The sequence below is a fragment of the Suricata suricatta genome, chromosome X (genome assembly GCF_006229205.1).
Source record: "Suricata suricatta isolate VVHF042 chromosome X, meerkat_22Aug2017_6uvM2_HiC, whole genome shotgun sequence".
In the NCBI taxonomy this organism is placed as follows: domain Eukaryota; kingdom Metazoa; phylum Chordata; class Mammalia; order Carnivora; family Herpestidae; genus Suricata; species Suricata suricatta.
In genome coordinates, this window is record NC_043717.1 from 32410466 (window position 1) to 32422616 (window position 12151).

The 12151-nt window shown below is 50.7% G+C and overlaps 1 long non-coding RNA gene across 5 annotated transcripts; it reads left to right on the forward strand.

Moving 5' to 3' along the window:
* Positions 1-7276: 7276 nt before the first annotated feature.
* Positions 7277-12151, forward strand: LOC115284318. 5 transcript variants are annotated; one of them, XR_003905153.1, is made up of 4 exons: positions 7277-7538; positions 7910-8017; positions 8259-8355; positions 9283-12151. It is a non-coding gene; the product is annotated as an uncharacterized LOC115284318 (long non-coding RNA). The 5 variants fall into 5 exon arrangements; XR_003905152.1 differs by lacking the exon at positions 7277-7538 and having other exon boundaries at positions 7823-8017; positions 9283-11318; positions 11521-12151; XR_003905149.1 differs by lacking the exon at positions 7277-7538 and having other exon boundaries at positions 7823-8017.

A 12151-nucleotide genomic window follows, 5' to 3' on the forward strand; every position in this document is an offset into this window, starting at 1 on the left:
GGGGAGGGCCCCTTGCCTAGACAGTCATAGCCATTTACAGGCCTGTTGTGCTGTCCTTTGTCATGCTTCGGATATCGTGTTTTTTAAAAATGGAAAGCTCAAAAGCATTTTTAAAATAGCAAGAATTGAAAGTTCGTGGCAACCTTGCATCAAGCAACTCTGTCGGCACCATTTTCTAGCAGCATTTGCTCAGGGCACACCTTAAGGGAGACAGTCCTCGCCAGGGTCTGGTGTCTGTGTCAGAGTTTGGTACTTCTTGCAATATTGCAAACTCTGTCATTATTATTATACTGGTTACAGTGATCAGTGGTCAGCAAGGAAGACTCACTGAAAGCTCAGATGATGGTTAACATTTTTTAGTGCCCAAGGATTTTTCACTTAAGGTATGTGTCTTGTGTTTGGTAGACCGACACACTTACTAGACTACAGTATCGTGCAAGCATAATCTCTACATGCAGTGAGAAACCAAAAAAATTCATTTGACTTGCTTTACTAGGGTATTTGTTTTGCTGCAGTGGCCTAGAACCGAACCTGCCTTCTCTCCGAGGTGTGCCTGTACCGACGGCTTAATGCTTAGTACTCAGGAAGCATCATCCTCGGTTATCCCTGTCTGAGATGGGAACCGCATCCCTATTTTACAAATGGGGAAACTGCAGCTTAGAGTCTCAAGGAACTAGCTCAAGGTCAGAGAGCCCATAAGTGGCTGAGCTGAAATTCAAAACACACCTCCCGAGTCTGGAGTCGGTGCCTTTTTTTAAAAATTGTTTGAAAGTTTATTTATTTACTTACTTATTGAAAGAGAGAGAGAGAGAGAGAGAGAGAGAGAGAGAGAGCGAGCACTCAGTGCATGCCACCAGTTGCAGAGCCTGACGTGGGGCTCGAACTCACAAACCATGAGATCATGACCTGAGCTGAGATCAACAGTTGGATGTGTCGGGGTGCCTAGGAGGCTCAGTTGGTTGAGTGTCCAACTTCAGCTTAGGTCATGATCTCACAGTTCATGAGTTCGAGCCCCACATCAGGCTTTGTCAGCACAGAGCCTGGAGACTGCTTCGGGTTCTGTGTCTCCCTCTCTCTGCTCCCTCCCTGCTTGTGCTCGCTCTCGCTCTCTCTCTCTCTCTCTCTCTCTCTCTCTCTCAAAAATAAATAAATATTAAAAATAATTCAAGAGTCGGATGCTTACCAATGAGCCACCCAGGTGCTGCTGGAGTCTGTGCCCTCAGCCTCTTTGCCAAGGCTAGGACACGGTTGGAGCAAGTTGAGGCACCTAGAGCCTGCTCATTTTTCTGGAAGTCTCCATGGCTGACTACCTGTTGCACCTTCTCCTTCTCCTCCTCACCCTCCTCCTCCTCCTCGTTTTTCCAAACAGAACTTAAGACAAGGGATTAGGTTTATTAATTTAGCATTTCCTAATTCCCAATCACATTCCAAGCCTGCCTCCTAGAGCGTGTTTTCTCACCTTAGGGGGCACTCTGGGGCTCACTCACTCTGCCCTTGGCCCATCATACCCAGGGAAGAGCGGCTCACCAGCGGTGCCGCCTCACACCCATTCTGTGTGCATCACACCAGCCCAACAGCAATGGCAGCCCCGTGGCTACTGCCCCGTGTGTGGGCGGCCCCTGCCGGTTGTTTCGCCACCTATGAAGAATGGTCAGACCTCAGCGACGCCCTCGGGGCCTCACGCTGTGCTTGGCGTCGGCCCACCTCGCTCCCCTCCGGGCTGGGTCCCTGCAGACCCAGTGGTGTGTTGCAGCCCCCACCCACCCACCCAAGGGTGCTCAAGACCTACTTCCTGAATGAAGATGAACAGGCCCTCTCGAGAGCTTAGCTCAGGTGAAACTGCTGTCCCAGCTGAAGTGAAAATTGTGCCAGGATTCCATGTGTTCTGAAATGATAGAAGGGCATTCCTGCTCTTTGGGGAGAAACCACAAGGATTTAATGGAATACTTCTGCAGTGGAGGCTACGCATGATCTGTTGACATGGTCTAAAGGGTTGTCGGTTGTTTAATGTCTTTCTGTGCCATCAATTCTGCGCTTCGTACCGACTCAGCACATTGGTATGAATTTAGGCTACTGACAAGGACCTTGGAAATAATGTGGCTGCTGCAGATTTAAGAAAGGGAAGAACTTGAAAGTCTGAGATCGTAACCTTTGCAATCCAGCGCCTCCAAGGACTTGGCCCAGGATAGACTACAGCAGCACGTGTGGGTGTCTGCTTCTGGTGCCCCTGCCAAGGGTTCCAAACCTGCTTTAAAGTGCTGGCCAGGGGGGTGGGAAGGCATCTGGGGTCACTGTCAGTTAAGCATCCGGCTTCGGCTCAGGTCATGATCTCATGGTTCGTGGGTTCGAGCCCCGTGTCGGGCTCTGTGCTGACAGCTCAGAGGCTGGAGCCTGCTTCAGATTCTGTGTCTCCCTCTCTCTCTGCCCCTCCCCTGCTCATGCTCTTGATCTCAAAAATAAACAAAACATTAAAAAAATATTTTTTAAGCGCCAGCCTGGAGACTGTAGAATTCTCAGGTGCCCCACACCCTGTGTTTCCCTTACAGTTAGGAACCCCTAAAGCACACTATCTTGGGGGGACGGGGAGACTATCTCGGGGCAGTCTTCTGACCCTGGAGGCTTATCTTCATCATCTTGATGCAGTGGGGCAAGCAGGCTTTGGAATTAGAAGTCCTGAGGGTGACTCTGGCTTGGCCATTTACTGACTGTGACTCAGCATTTCCCAAAGAACTGCCCCTGTGTGCTAGGACTCTATGACATAGTAAATAAGAATAGTGTATCAGGTAGCTATTGCCACCGATAATGATGCCATGTAACAAGCAACCCCAAAGCTCAGTGGCATATAAGGATTAGAATGCATTTTTCCTTCATGCATCTGTTGGTTGGCTGGAGTAGCTCTGCCCCATGTGTCTTATTCTGGGGACCAGCAGAGGTGGCACCTGCTCCTGGGGCCATGTTTCTGTCACGGAGAATGGAAAAGCACAAAAGGCAAATGGAAACACGTGATGTCTCTTATAGGCTAGGCTTGAGATTGCCACCGTCGTCTCCATCCTCATTCTGTTGGCCAAAGCAAGTCACATGGCCAAGCCTTTCATCAGTGGAGACAAGGAAGATTAGTCTTACCATTGACAGTTTAGAAAGAAACAGTAGATTTTATTGTATGAGAATATATTGCAAGTTGCATGGGGAAAATGTTCTATAGTCAAATAAATTGGGGAACATTTTTTTAAGTGAAAAGGAGTTGAGGCTTTAGAGGTTAGGGCGGGGGTATCGATTTCTTTAAGAAAGTCAAACAGTTCTCAGAGCCTTTAATGCCTATGTCTATTCTGAATCTCCAGAAGTCGTTTTAGGAACATTTGCTATAAGTCATGGGCAAGTTACCTAATGTCTCTGAGCCCCAGGTATCCAAGCCATTTTAACAGGAATTTATGAAACCTGCCTCAGAGGATGACCTGGGCAGCCCGGTAGAGAAAGGGATAGAAATGTCCCCTGGGCTCTGACAGTGGTGACACCCACGGGGGCCTCACAGAACTTGCTAGCCCCGAAGCTCACACCGCACCACAAGCTTGAGAGGCTGTAGACCAAGCTGGTATGATTACAGACGGGTAGTGATGTTTCATGGAAGGTTCCAGTGGGATGCTGGCCTAGACAGACTTCTGATCCTGAACCCGAGGAAAGACCAGGCTTCCAACTCAGAGACAAGAGCCCTGACAGTCAGGTTTGCAGAGGGCTGTGGGGGTAGGAAGCCATGGATGTCACTACACCCCTGGCCCCAGAGCACGGTCTGATCTTAGGACCCTGCCTCTTCTCTGCATCTGTGTCTGTCCATGCCGCCCCGCCCACACCAGCAGGAGGTCTGATCCTCTCTGCATTCATGTTTCCAAAGCACGACTGGCCCTTCCTGCAGTCTCCATAAACAATGAAACAGCAGAGTCCTTAGCATAAGCCGTGGAGGCAGGAACAAAGTTCACAGATTTCCATTCCGCTCAGGCACGAGTAAGAAATTCTCCACGGAAGGGCAGGCTCCCCCCTAGTTACACATGTGGTTTTCATTTCTCTGGAAAAAAAGACTCCAGGTGCCCTTCCAAATCTCACTGCCCTGCCCCCAACGCTTGGCAAGCTCCCAACTGCCTAGGTCTGTAGAAGTGCCAGCGCCAGAGCTGACCACTTTTCCAGCATCTTCCACAGCCACCACAACACAAGAGACCGTTCTACACCCTGGCATTTCCTCCGCAAAAAACACTCGGGTATTTGTCCTCCGCGCCTCTCCGGGTTGTGTCTCTTCCTTTCTTTGCCTATGACTCTGATGAACAGTAACTGAATGATATTTTGAGGTTCCTTCCTCCTTGTAATTCAAGGATCCTCACCCTAAAATCCCGGAAAGGTGTCTCGGAGGCCCGCAGGGCTGTGCCCTGGGCCCCAGTGTCTCTGAGTTACAAAGACAGCACACGATCCCCTGGTCAGGAATTTTGTTGTTCTTGTGTTTTGCTTTTAGACTTTTTTATTTTTGTTTTTAAGTAAACAGATACCACATTGTTTTGCTTTGGGAAGATATCTTAGGAGGGAAATGAAATCCTGGGAATAGGCCTTGTAGAAAGACATCTCACAGTGGAAGGAAAATTATAGCCACAAGATCACCCTCCATGTATCTATTTGAAGGCAGTGTTGTTTGAATGAAAAAGCAAGGTGTCTGGGCAGATAGGATCACCCAATGATAGGGCGGCAGTAACCTGTTATTTTATGGTCACATAAACGTTCTTATGAGCACCGCCCCTGCATCAAGGTGCCTGGAGTGGGGATCCCCGTCCTGCTACCTATCGGCCATGTGACTTAAAGAGTCACTTATCCTCTCCGTACCTCAGTTTCCTTCTGTATCAAATGTGAACACTCATACACCCTGACAACGGGTCAGGTTCTATATAGATCTTGCTTCGGTACCTGGTGCAAAGTCAACGTCAAGCCTTTATGACATGAAACTTCAGGAAGAGAGCTCTCCTGAGAATATAACACGTGCCAACATGCACAGCATGCTGGAAACACAGGAAGCGTTCATCTTTCTTGTTGTTTTCTCCTCTCTGACCTCACCCCACCTCCATGTTTGCATCTCTACACTAATGACCTCTCATGCTGTCTTTTCTGTATTCCAGTTTTTTTCTTTAAATGGGAACATGAAAAAAGAATGAACATACAGTTCTAGGAAAGATAGCAGGGAAGACTTGCATTTTCATGTCAGCGAAACCATAAAGTCAAAGGAATGCATCTCTAATTGTAGGATTTGTGGTTGCTGATGAGGGGACTTCTTGGCGAGGCAGAGGTGCCAGAGCTGAGCAGGATGGAAGAGGAGGACAGAGGATGGACCTAAAATCCCTCCACGAAGGCAGCTGCCTACTGAACCTTCCAGAAATGCTGACCCCTACTGTGTGTTTCCACGAAGTCAGTCCTGTTCCAAATGGAAATCCGCACATGCCCCGGACTATGGGAAAGGCCCTCAAACATCCCCTGACTGGCATACCACATAAGCCACATCCCCGCAATCATGATGATGTTAATGACATTGGTAATAGCTGCAATGCAGCGCTTACTCGGCCTCATGCATCTTCAGAGCCTCGAAGGGAACGACAGCATGTAACAATAGCCTTAGCACAAGCATTGAGGAACAGTCGGCTGACCAAGGTGAATTCTGCAAGGGGGGATCCTGCCTGCTGAGGGGGGGGTGCGAGGTGTGACGGGAGGGAAGCCCAGGAAACCCGGGAACAAGGACCAAGGAGAGAACTGCTTGAGACAGTGGTACTCACTTAAACCCTGCTGTCAACTCCCATCTGTGCCCTGGCTCCCAGGACCAGCTCCCTTGCTGACCTCACAGCCCAGAGCAGAGAGTGTCAGCCACGTGGTCGCATGATCATGGACTGGTGGGAAGATGTAGTTCCATCAGGAGAGCATTAGACACATGCGACGGAATGCCAAGTCTACTCCTTGACGTTTCTTTCTCATGGAAGTAGGGCTCTGGGCTAAAAGGGTGGTCTGGCACAGTTACCAGGATCTAGGCTGCTATTAGTACAATTGTTCATGTTACTGGATCGTTTGCATATGGTCAAGCACACGGATCATAAACACATGGAGTTTGACCAGTTTTGACAAATTTGTACAGAGCGTGATCACCAGATAGGCAACCACTGTGCCAACATCTGTCACCATGGAGGCCATACTTTTGCCTGTTCTACAATCCGTATGTCGCGAGATGGCCATGTTGCCATGTGTCTCAGTAGTTTGTTTCCTGGTAAATTGCTGCAGAGGATTCCATTGTATGGATACTTTACAACTCTCGTAATCACGTGTTGATGGAAGTTGGGATTGTTTCCAGTTTGGGATGCCTATGGAAAAAACCATCACGAATGTTTCTCTGCAAGTCTTTGCATGGGCATAGGTTTTCATTTCCTTTGCGGAAGTATTTAGGCGTGAGGTTGCTGAGGGTGACATTGGTGTGTGTTTAATTGCATAAGAAACGGCTGATTTTCCAAATGGGTTCTACCATCTCAGGCTCTTCGTATCTTGCTCCTTCCTCTGCCATTCTGTGTGCATGACTTCTGCCTCATGGTATGAGATGGCTGCTTGAACTCCAGTCATCATACCCGCATTCCAACCGGAAAGCAGGATGACGGAGGAAGTGCAATGCTTCCCTTGTTTCAATGACACTCTCTGGAAGTTCCCACAATATTTCTGCTGACATCCCATTAGCCAGAACTTTGTGCATGGTCACATCTAGCTGCAAGGGGTGGGCCGGGACATGTAATGATTCTTCTGGAGATGTTACATCCAGCTAAAAATCAGGGGCTTAGTTATCGCCGAAGAAGGAGTATTGGATGTTGGGTGGCAAGAAGCAGCTTAAACACAGATAGCTAGAAATTGAGCAGGGAACATTGCTGTCTTGGTCACCGAGGAGGAAGGGAAAGAAGGAGAGAAGTAGGAAGAGAAATAGCCATGGCAGCCAGCGCCACAACGCGAGAAAGTTCCGTAGAATCGTAATGCTCGTTGGCAAAGAGGGTTGTTTTTAAAAGGCTTTCACAATTCATCGGTTCCTGAAGTTGTTTCAAAACCCCTCTTGGATGCAATTAAATGTCATTGTTGAATTGTCAAGAGAGTCCTGCGTGGTGGCCAGGTGGGGTAGGTGAGGGACGTCCTGACTTCATTACGGGAAGGAGAGAGTTCGGGAAATCTATTATTCGGTGTAGAGGAGGACCTGTGTGTGTGTGTGCGCGCGCGCGTGCGCACAGGAAAGCCTCCTTTGGCCCTTTTCCTGTCGGAGTCTCACAATTTGCGTAGTGATAAACGTGTTGTCATCAAGGGCTTGTGGCTGGGATATTGAAACGAGAACGGAAATGCCTGAGGGGAGGGTGGAAAAGAGCGAGGCAGCGAGGTGGTGGCGGAGCGGAGCGGCTGGGGCCAGGCAGGCAGCAGGAACTTTTGCAAGAAGGCCTCGTCGTTTCCAGCCCGGTGCCCCTCCGGCAAATGAGGGGGTCATCGGGTTATGTTATTTTATGGTACAAAAGCAGATACGGTCCACTGCCTCCGCTCTACCCTGATAATTTTGTTTTCCTGGCGGGTTTGCCATCACGGGATCTGACATGCCATTAGGTTTTTATCTCCGTTGCCCAAGGAGGGGCCACGGTGAGCGAGGGTCTGCTTTTCATTAAAGCGAGACTCATTGTACGAGCCCTTCTTTGAACAAAACAACCACGGTTCACGACAAGGTTAGGGGAGGGCGGGGCGGAGGGAAGGTTATTAGTTATTACCTCTGCTTCCTTAGCCAGAGTGGGGGCTTCCCTCCCGGGGAGGGGGGTGGCTCAGAGCTAATTCTGGGCTCAGGCCGTGATCCCCAGGCCTAAGAAGTGGCGCCTTCTGTTGGCCCCAGCCTTCCAGCTGATTCTGGGACATCAACTGGTACCCAGGAGGGAGCGGGCTGACACCAAGGAAGGCATTTCTCTTCGTCTGAGCTCCTGCTGGAGCGGCCATCCTCAAGGTGAGAGCAACGTAAATTTTCTGGAAAGATCCGTCCCAGGGAAGCTCGCCCGTTGTGCCAGGGACACAGGCCTTCAGGAGCTCTCAGCTCCTGCCAGGGTTTCTCTCCCACAGGGGGAGGGGGTGAAACGGCATCTGGGAGGGCCTTTGAGGAAGTGGAGCAGACGGGGTGGGAGGGGGAGGCAGGCTGCCGGCAGCCCAAAGGGACTCTGCTCCTTCTGGAAACGCCTTGTACATTCTAGGTCTTTCTTCTGCATTGCTTTCCTCGCAGCAGAGCAAACAAAACAAGCAGAGACGTCTGCTCAGTAGCAAGTCTGGGGGGAAAAGAAAATCCTGCAGGTATGTCCCTTTTTTCTGTTCAGATGCAGGAGATGATGTTGGTGTCAGGCAGGGTCACAGCTGTTTGCCGCACTTACATAAACAGCCCGACGGACTTTAGTCATTTCCGATAAGGGCTTGCTTTCGTCAACGCAGGTACCGGGGGCCACCTTCTTTGTGTTCTTCCCATCAGCACAGTCACACTGGGCTGAGGATCAATGTGACATTCTGGCTTCCCATGAACTTGTCGTCATGGCTTGGGGAGACTCAGAGCCTTCCTCTGAGCCCCAGCCTCCCCCCTCCTCCTCCTCCTCCACCCTCTCACCCCACCCACCGCTGGGTGCGATTTATAAGCACGGAAATCCTCCTAATCCCTGGGATATGTGGTTTACTTCACCCAAGAATTCAGAGAGCTGCGTCCTCTCCCTTGCAAAGTGAATTATAACACGAGCATAGAATATTGATTCCAGGCATGTGGAATTTTAAGCCCCAAGTTCCCACGAAATGCTCCTGCCCATGGCGGATCGGCCCACCATTTCGGCATGTCCGAGCGCCTGAGACAGATGAGCCCCTCTGGCCGCTGTCCTACATGGTCACCTGGGGGCGGGGGGTGGGGGGGCGATGCCTCTGAGCACCCTGCGTCTCGCTCCCGCAACTTCGCATGGGTTCTCACATCCCACCGCAGTTCTGGCGTGTGTTTCTGTGGCATCCACATCAATCGGGAAGACCGCGGAGGCAGCCTGCTGTGCGCCGAGTGGGGGCTCCCACCGCATGCCCACCGGGGGGGGGGGGGGCTGTCCCGGGGCCACCAGCCCAGGGGTTCCCTCAGCCACCGGCAGCTCGATTTGCAATTCGCTTGGGTCTTATCGGGTATTAGCCCCTGTGAGATTGCAGGCCCTGGGCCCAGCACGGTGATCCCAGTAATCCCCCCTTATTTCCTGGTTGCAGGTGACAACTGAGAGGCTCAGAGCTGTTGCTGGTCACATGGCTCGGGTGCGTGGCAGAAACACATCTGCCCCAGGGATCTGTTGATGCTTTAGTGCAACTGCACGCCCGAAGACGTTTCTGTCAGGTGTCCAAAGTCTTCTGCGGGGTTTCGACTGCACAGCCCCTGGAGTATCACCAGGTGCCCACATTTTAATCAGGCAGCTGGAGCCCAGAGAGGGCCCGTGACCTGCACCAAGACACAGAGCCCCGTAGTTGGAGGGAGGGAAAGCAGTCACAACATCCTGGAAGGCCGTGGATATTTTTATCAAGGGATTGTGACCTGCCAGCTTTCTGCTAGCTTTCGGGGACACCTGGTGAGACGCAGGAGCGCTGGCTTGTTTGCACGCGGTGTGTGGTGCAGGAGCCCAGGGCTGGAGTGACTCATTCACCGAGCAGGTGACATCTGGGTAGTGCAGAGAGACTGAGGGAATGTCAGCAGCCCACCCCAGCCTCTAACTCAGCGCCATCCAGCAGAACTTTCTGCAGTCACAGAAGTGGTCTGGGGCGCTGTGCTGTCTCATGTGGTGCCCCTTCCCACTTGTCCTTACTGCTCACTTGGTATGTGTCTAGTGAGAGTCAGGAACCGAAGTTCTCATTCTGTTTTGCCCTCAGTTCATATTTCAGTGTGAAAAGCCACACGTGACTAGTGGCTCCCATCTAGGACAGCACGGCTCTGGTTGGTCACCCCCAGCCAAGACGTGCGGGTACGGACTTGCCTTTGCAAGGCGACGGCAGACCAGCCTGTGTGAGTGGGGGTCATGGGACAGTTCTAGTCGTGACTTCTCTTTCACACACGTTCACCAGGGCAATGTGAGAAACAGAGAAGCAAGAAGGAAACGGGTCCAGAACGTGACCCCACCCCCGCTAGTGCCCTGCTCCAACCGCCTGTCTTTACAACAGCCTCCTGGTCACCCTCCCTGCCCCTGCCCTTGGCCCCTGAAGTCGATTCTCAACAGAGCGGCCAGAGGGATTCTTGAAGCCCTAAACCAGTGCTGGGTGCTCCTTGCTTGTAGGTCTCTCATAGTCCTCATCTGGGCGCTAAAGCCGAGGTCCTTACAATAGGCTGCATAGCCCATACAGTCTGCTCCCCCACCCCGGCCTATCTGTTACTCTCTTTTCTTTCTGCCACAGCCTGCCCTAGTCACACTGGCCTCGGCTCCATGCTGTTCCTAGAACAGGAACAGCACAACCTGCCTCAGGGCCTTTGTACTGGCCATCTCCTCTGCCTGGAGCACTCTTCCTTCAGATAGCCACATGGCCCACTCCCAAGTTTTCCCCATGGCTTTATTCAAGTGCCATCTTCTTAGTGAGGTCTTCCATGGATGCCTATTTTGATTTGCAATGTCACCCCTCTCCCGATTCCCCATCCACTTCCCCTGATCTCTTTTCCTTCCTTATCACCATCTGCCACACAAGATTTTATTTACTGGGTTTATTATCTATCTTCCTCCACTCTAACGTGAGCTCTACAGTGGCGGGGGCGGGGGGGTTGGTGAGGCTTCCGCTTTGTACTCTGTTCAACCTTCAGTGTCCAAAATGGTGCCTGGCACAACATAGACCATCCAGAAATATTTGGAGAATAAATGAATGAAGGAATAAATGAAGGAAAGCCACCCGCATCGCATCCCTGCTAACAGTTGGCTATATTTCCTTCCAGACTTTCTTCTTTTGAGCCTCCCTTTGAGTGAGTTAAGTGTGGTCACCAAGAAGATGCTGAGGAGAGAGGAGGGAGATATCTCTGTCAGGATCTGTCTCTGCCTGTGACCACCTCTGGGGATGTGGTCCTAGACCTTATCGTGGCTGGTCCAGAAATCAATGTTTGTAGTTCTCTCAAGGATAATCAGCATCTGCAGAATAGACCCATCCCAACAGCCTAGGGAGAACCCGGTGAATAAGACCAGAGACCACTTCATTAATTCCCACCCCTTTCCAGTGATCCTACCATCAAAGAACAAAGAACATGACCCTGGAAGTCAGAGATTTGCCTGGAGGAGGAGGTGAGCTTTGTGGAATGCCCACAGGGCTGCATTAGGAATTTTAGGGACCTTCAGGCACTGAGGAGGTACCCAGCACCATCCTCTGTGTTATTTTGAATAAAAGTAAATGTCAACTATAATGCAGTGAAACTGCAATGAAAACAATGTTCCAATATATAATCAAATTGCTCCTTTTAACGGCATGTTTTCTCTCCCCATACAGCGAGAAGGCCCTGATTTTTGCTTTGGAGACCTCTCCCTCATTTTCAGCCAACTTGATCTGTAGGGGGGGACCTCCTTCCACCCCCAGAGATGGGGTCAATGAGCTGGGAGGAGAAATTGGGTGGGGCTTCTGAGAAACCCTCTTTGGGCAGTGGGATGTCAAGGTACTCGAGAGGGAAGGTACTTGAAGGTACTCAGGGGAGTCCTGGCACAGGTGGGGGTCATCACGTGGGGCTGGAGCCAACATGACATCATTCAGAGGAGGCAGAAGAAGAGACACCAGGTCTTTGGTAGCGGTGATGTGTGCTACTGGATCAAACTTTACCTGAAGCCCACCCTTTGGCTCAACTTTCTTTTCTCCCTCACTTCTGTGAGCCAGTAAATTCTATTTTGGTTTACGTCAGTTTGAGTTGCATTTTCTGTCACTTAAAACCAAAAGATTTCCAACAGATATACCTTGAAAACAAGAACCATAGCATAGAGAATTGAACAGACTTCGGCACCTTTCTGGATGTATCAAGAGTGACACATTCTCACAACCTTTTAGACTCTGTGAAGGCTGCTTCCTTTCGGCTCGGAGTCATATCTTCTTGATTGTGCTACAAGGAATTAGGTCACTTTATTAAACTCCA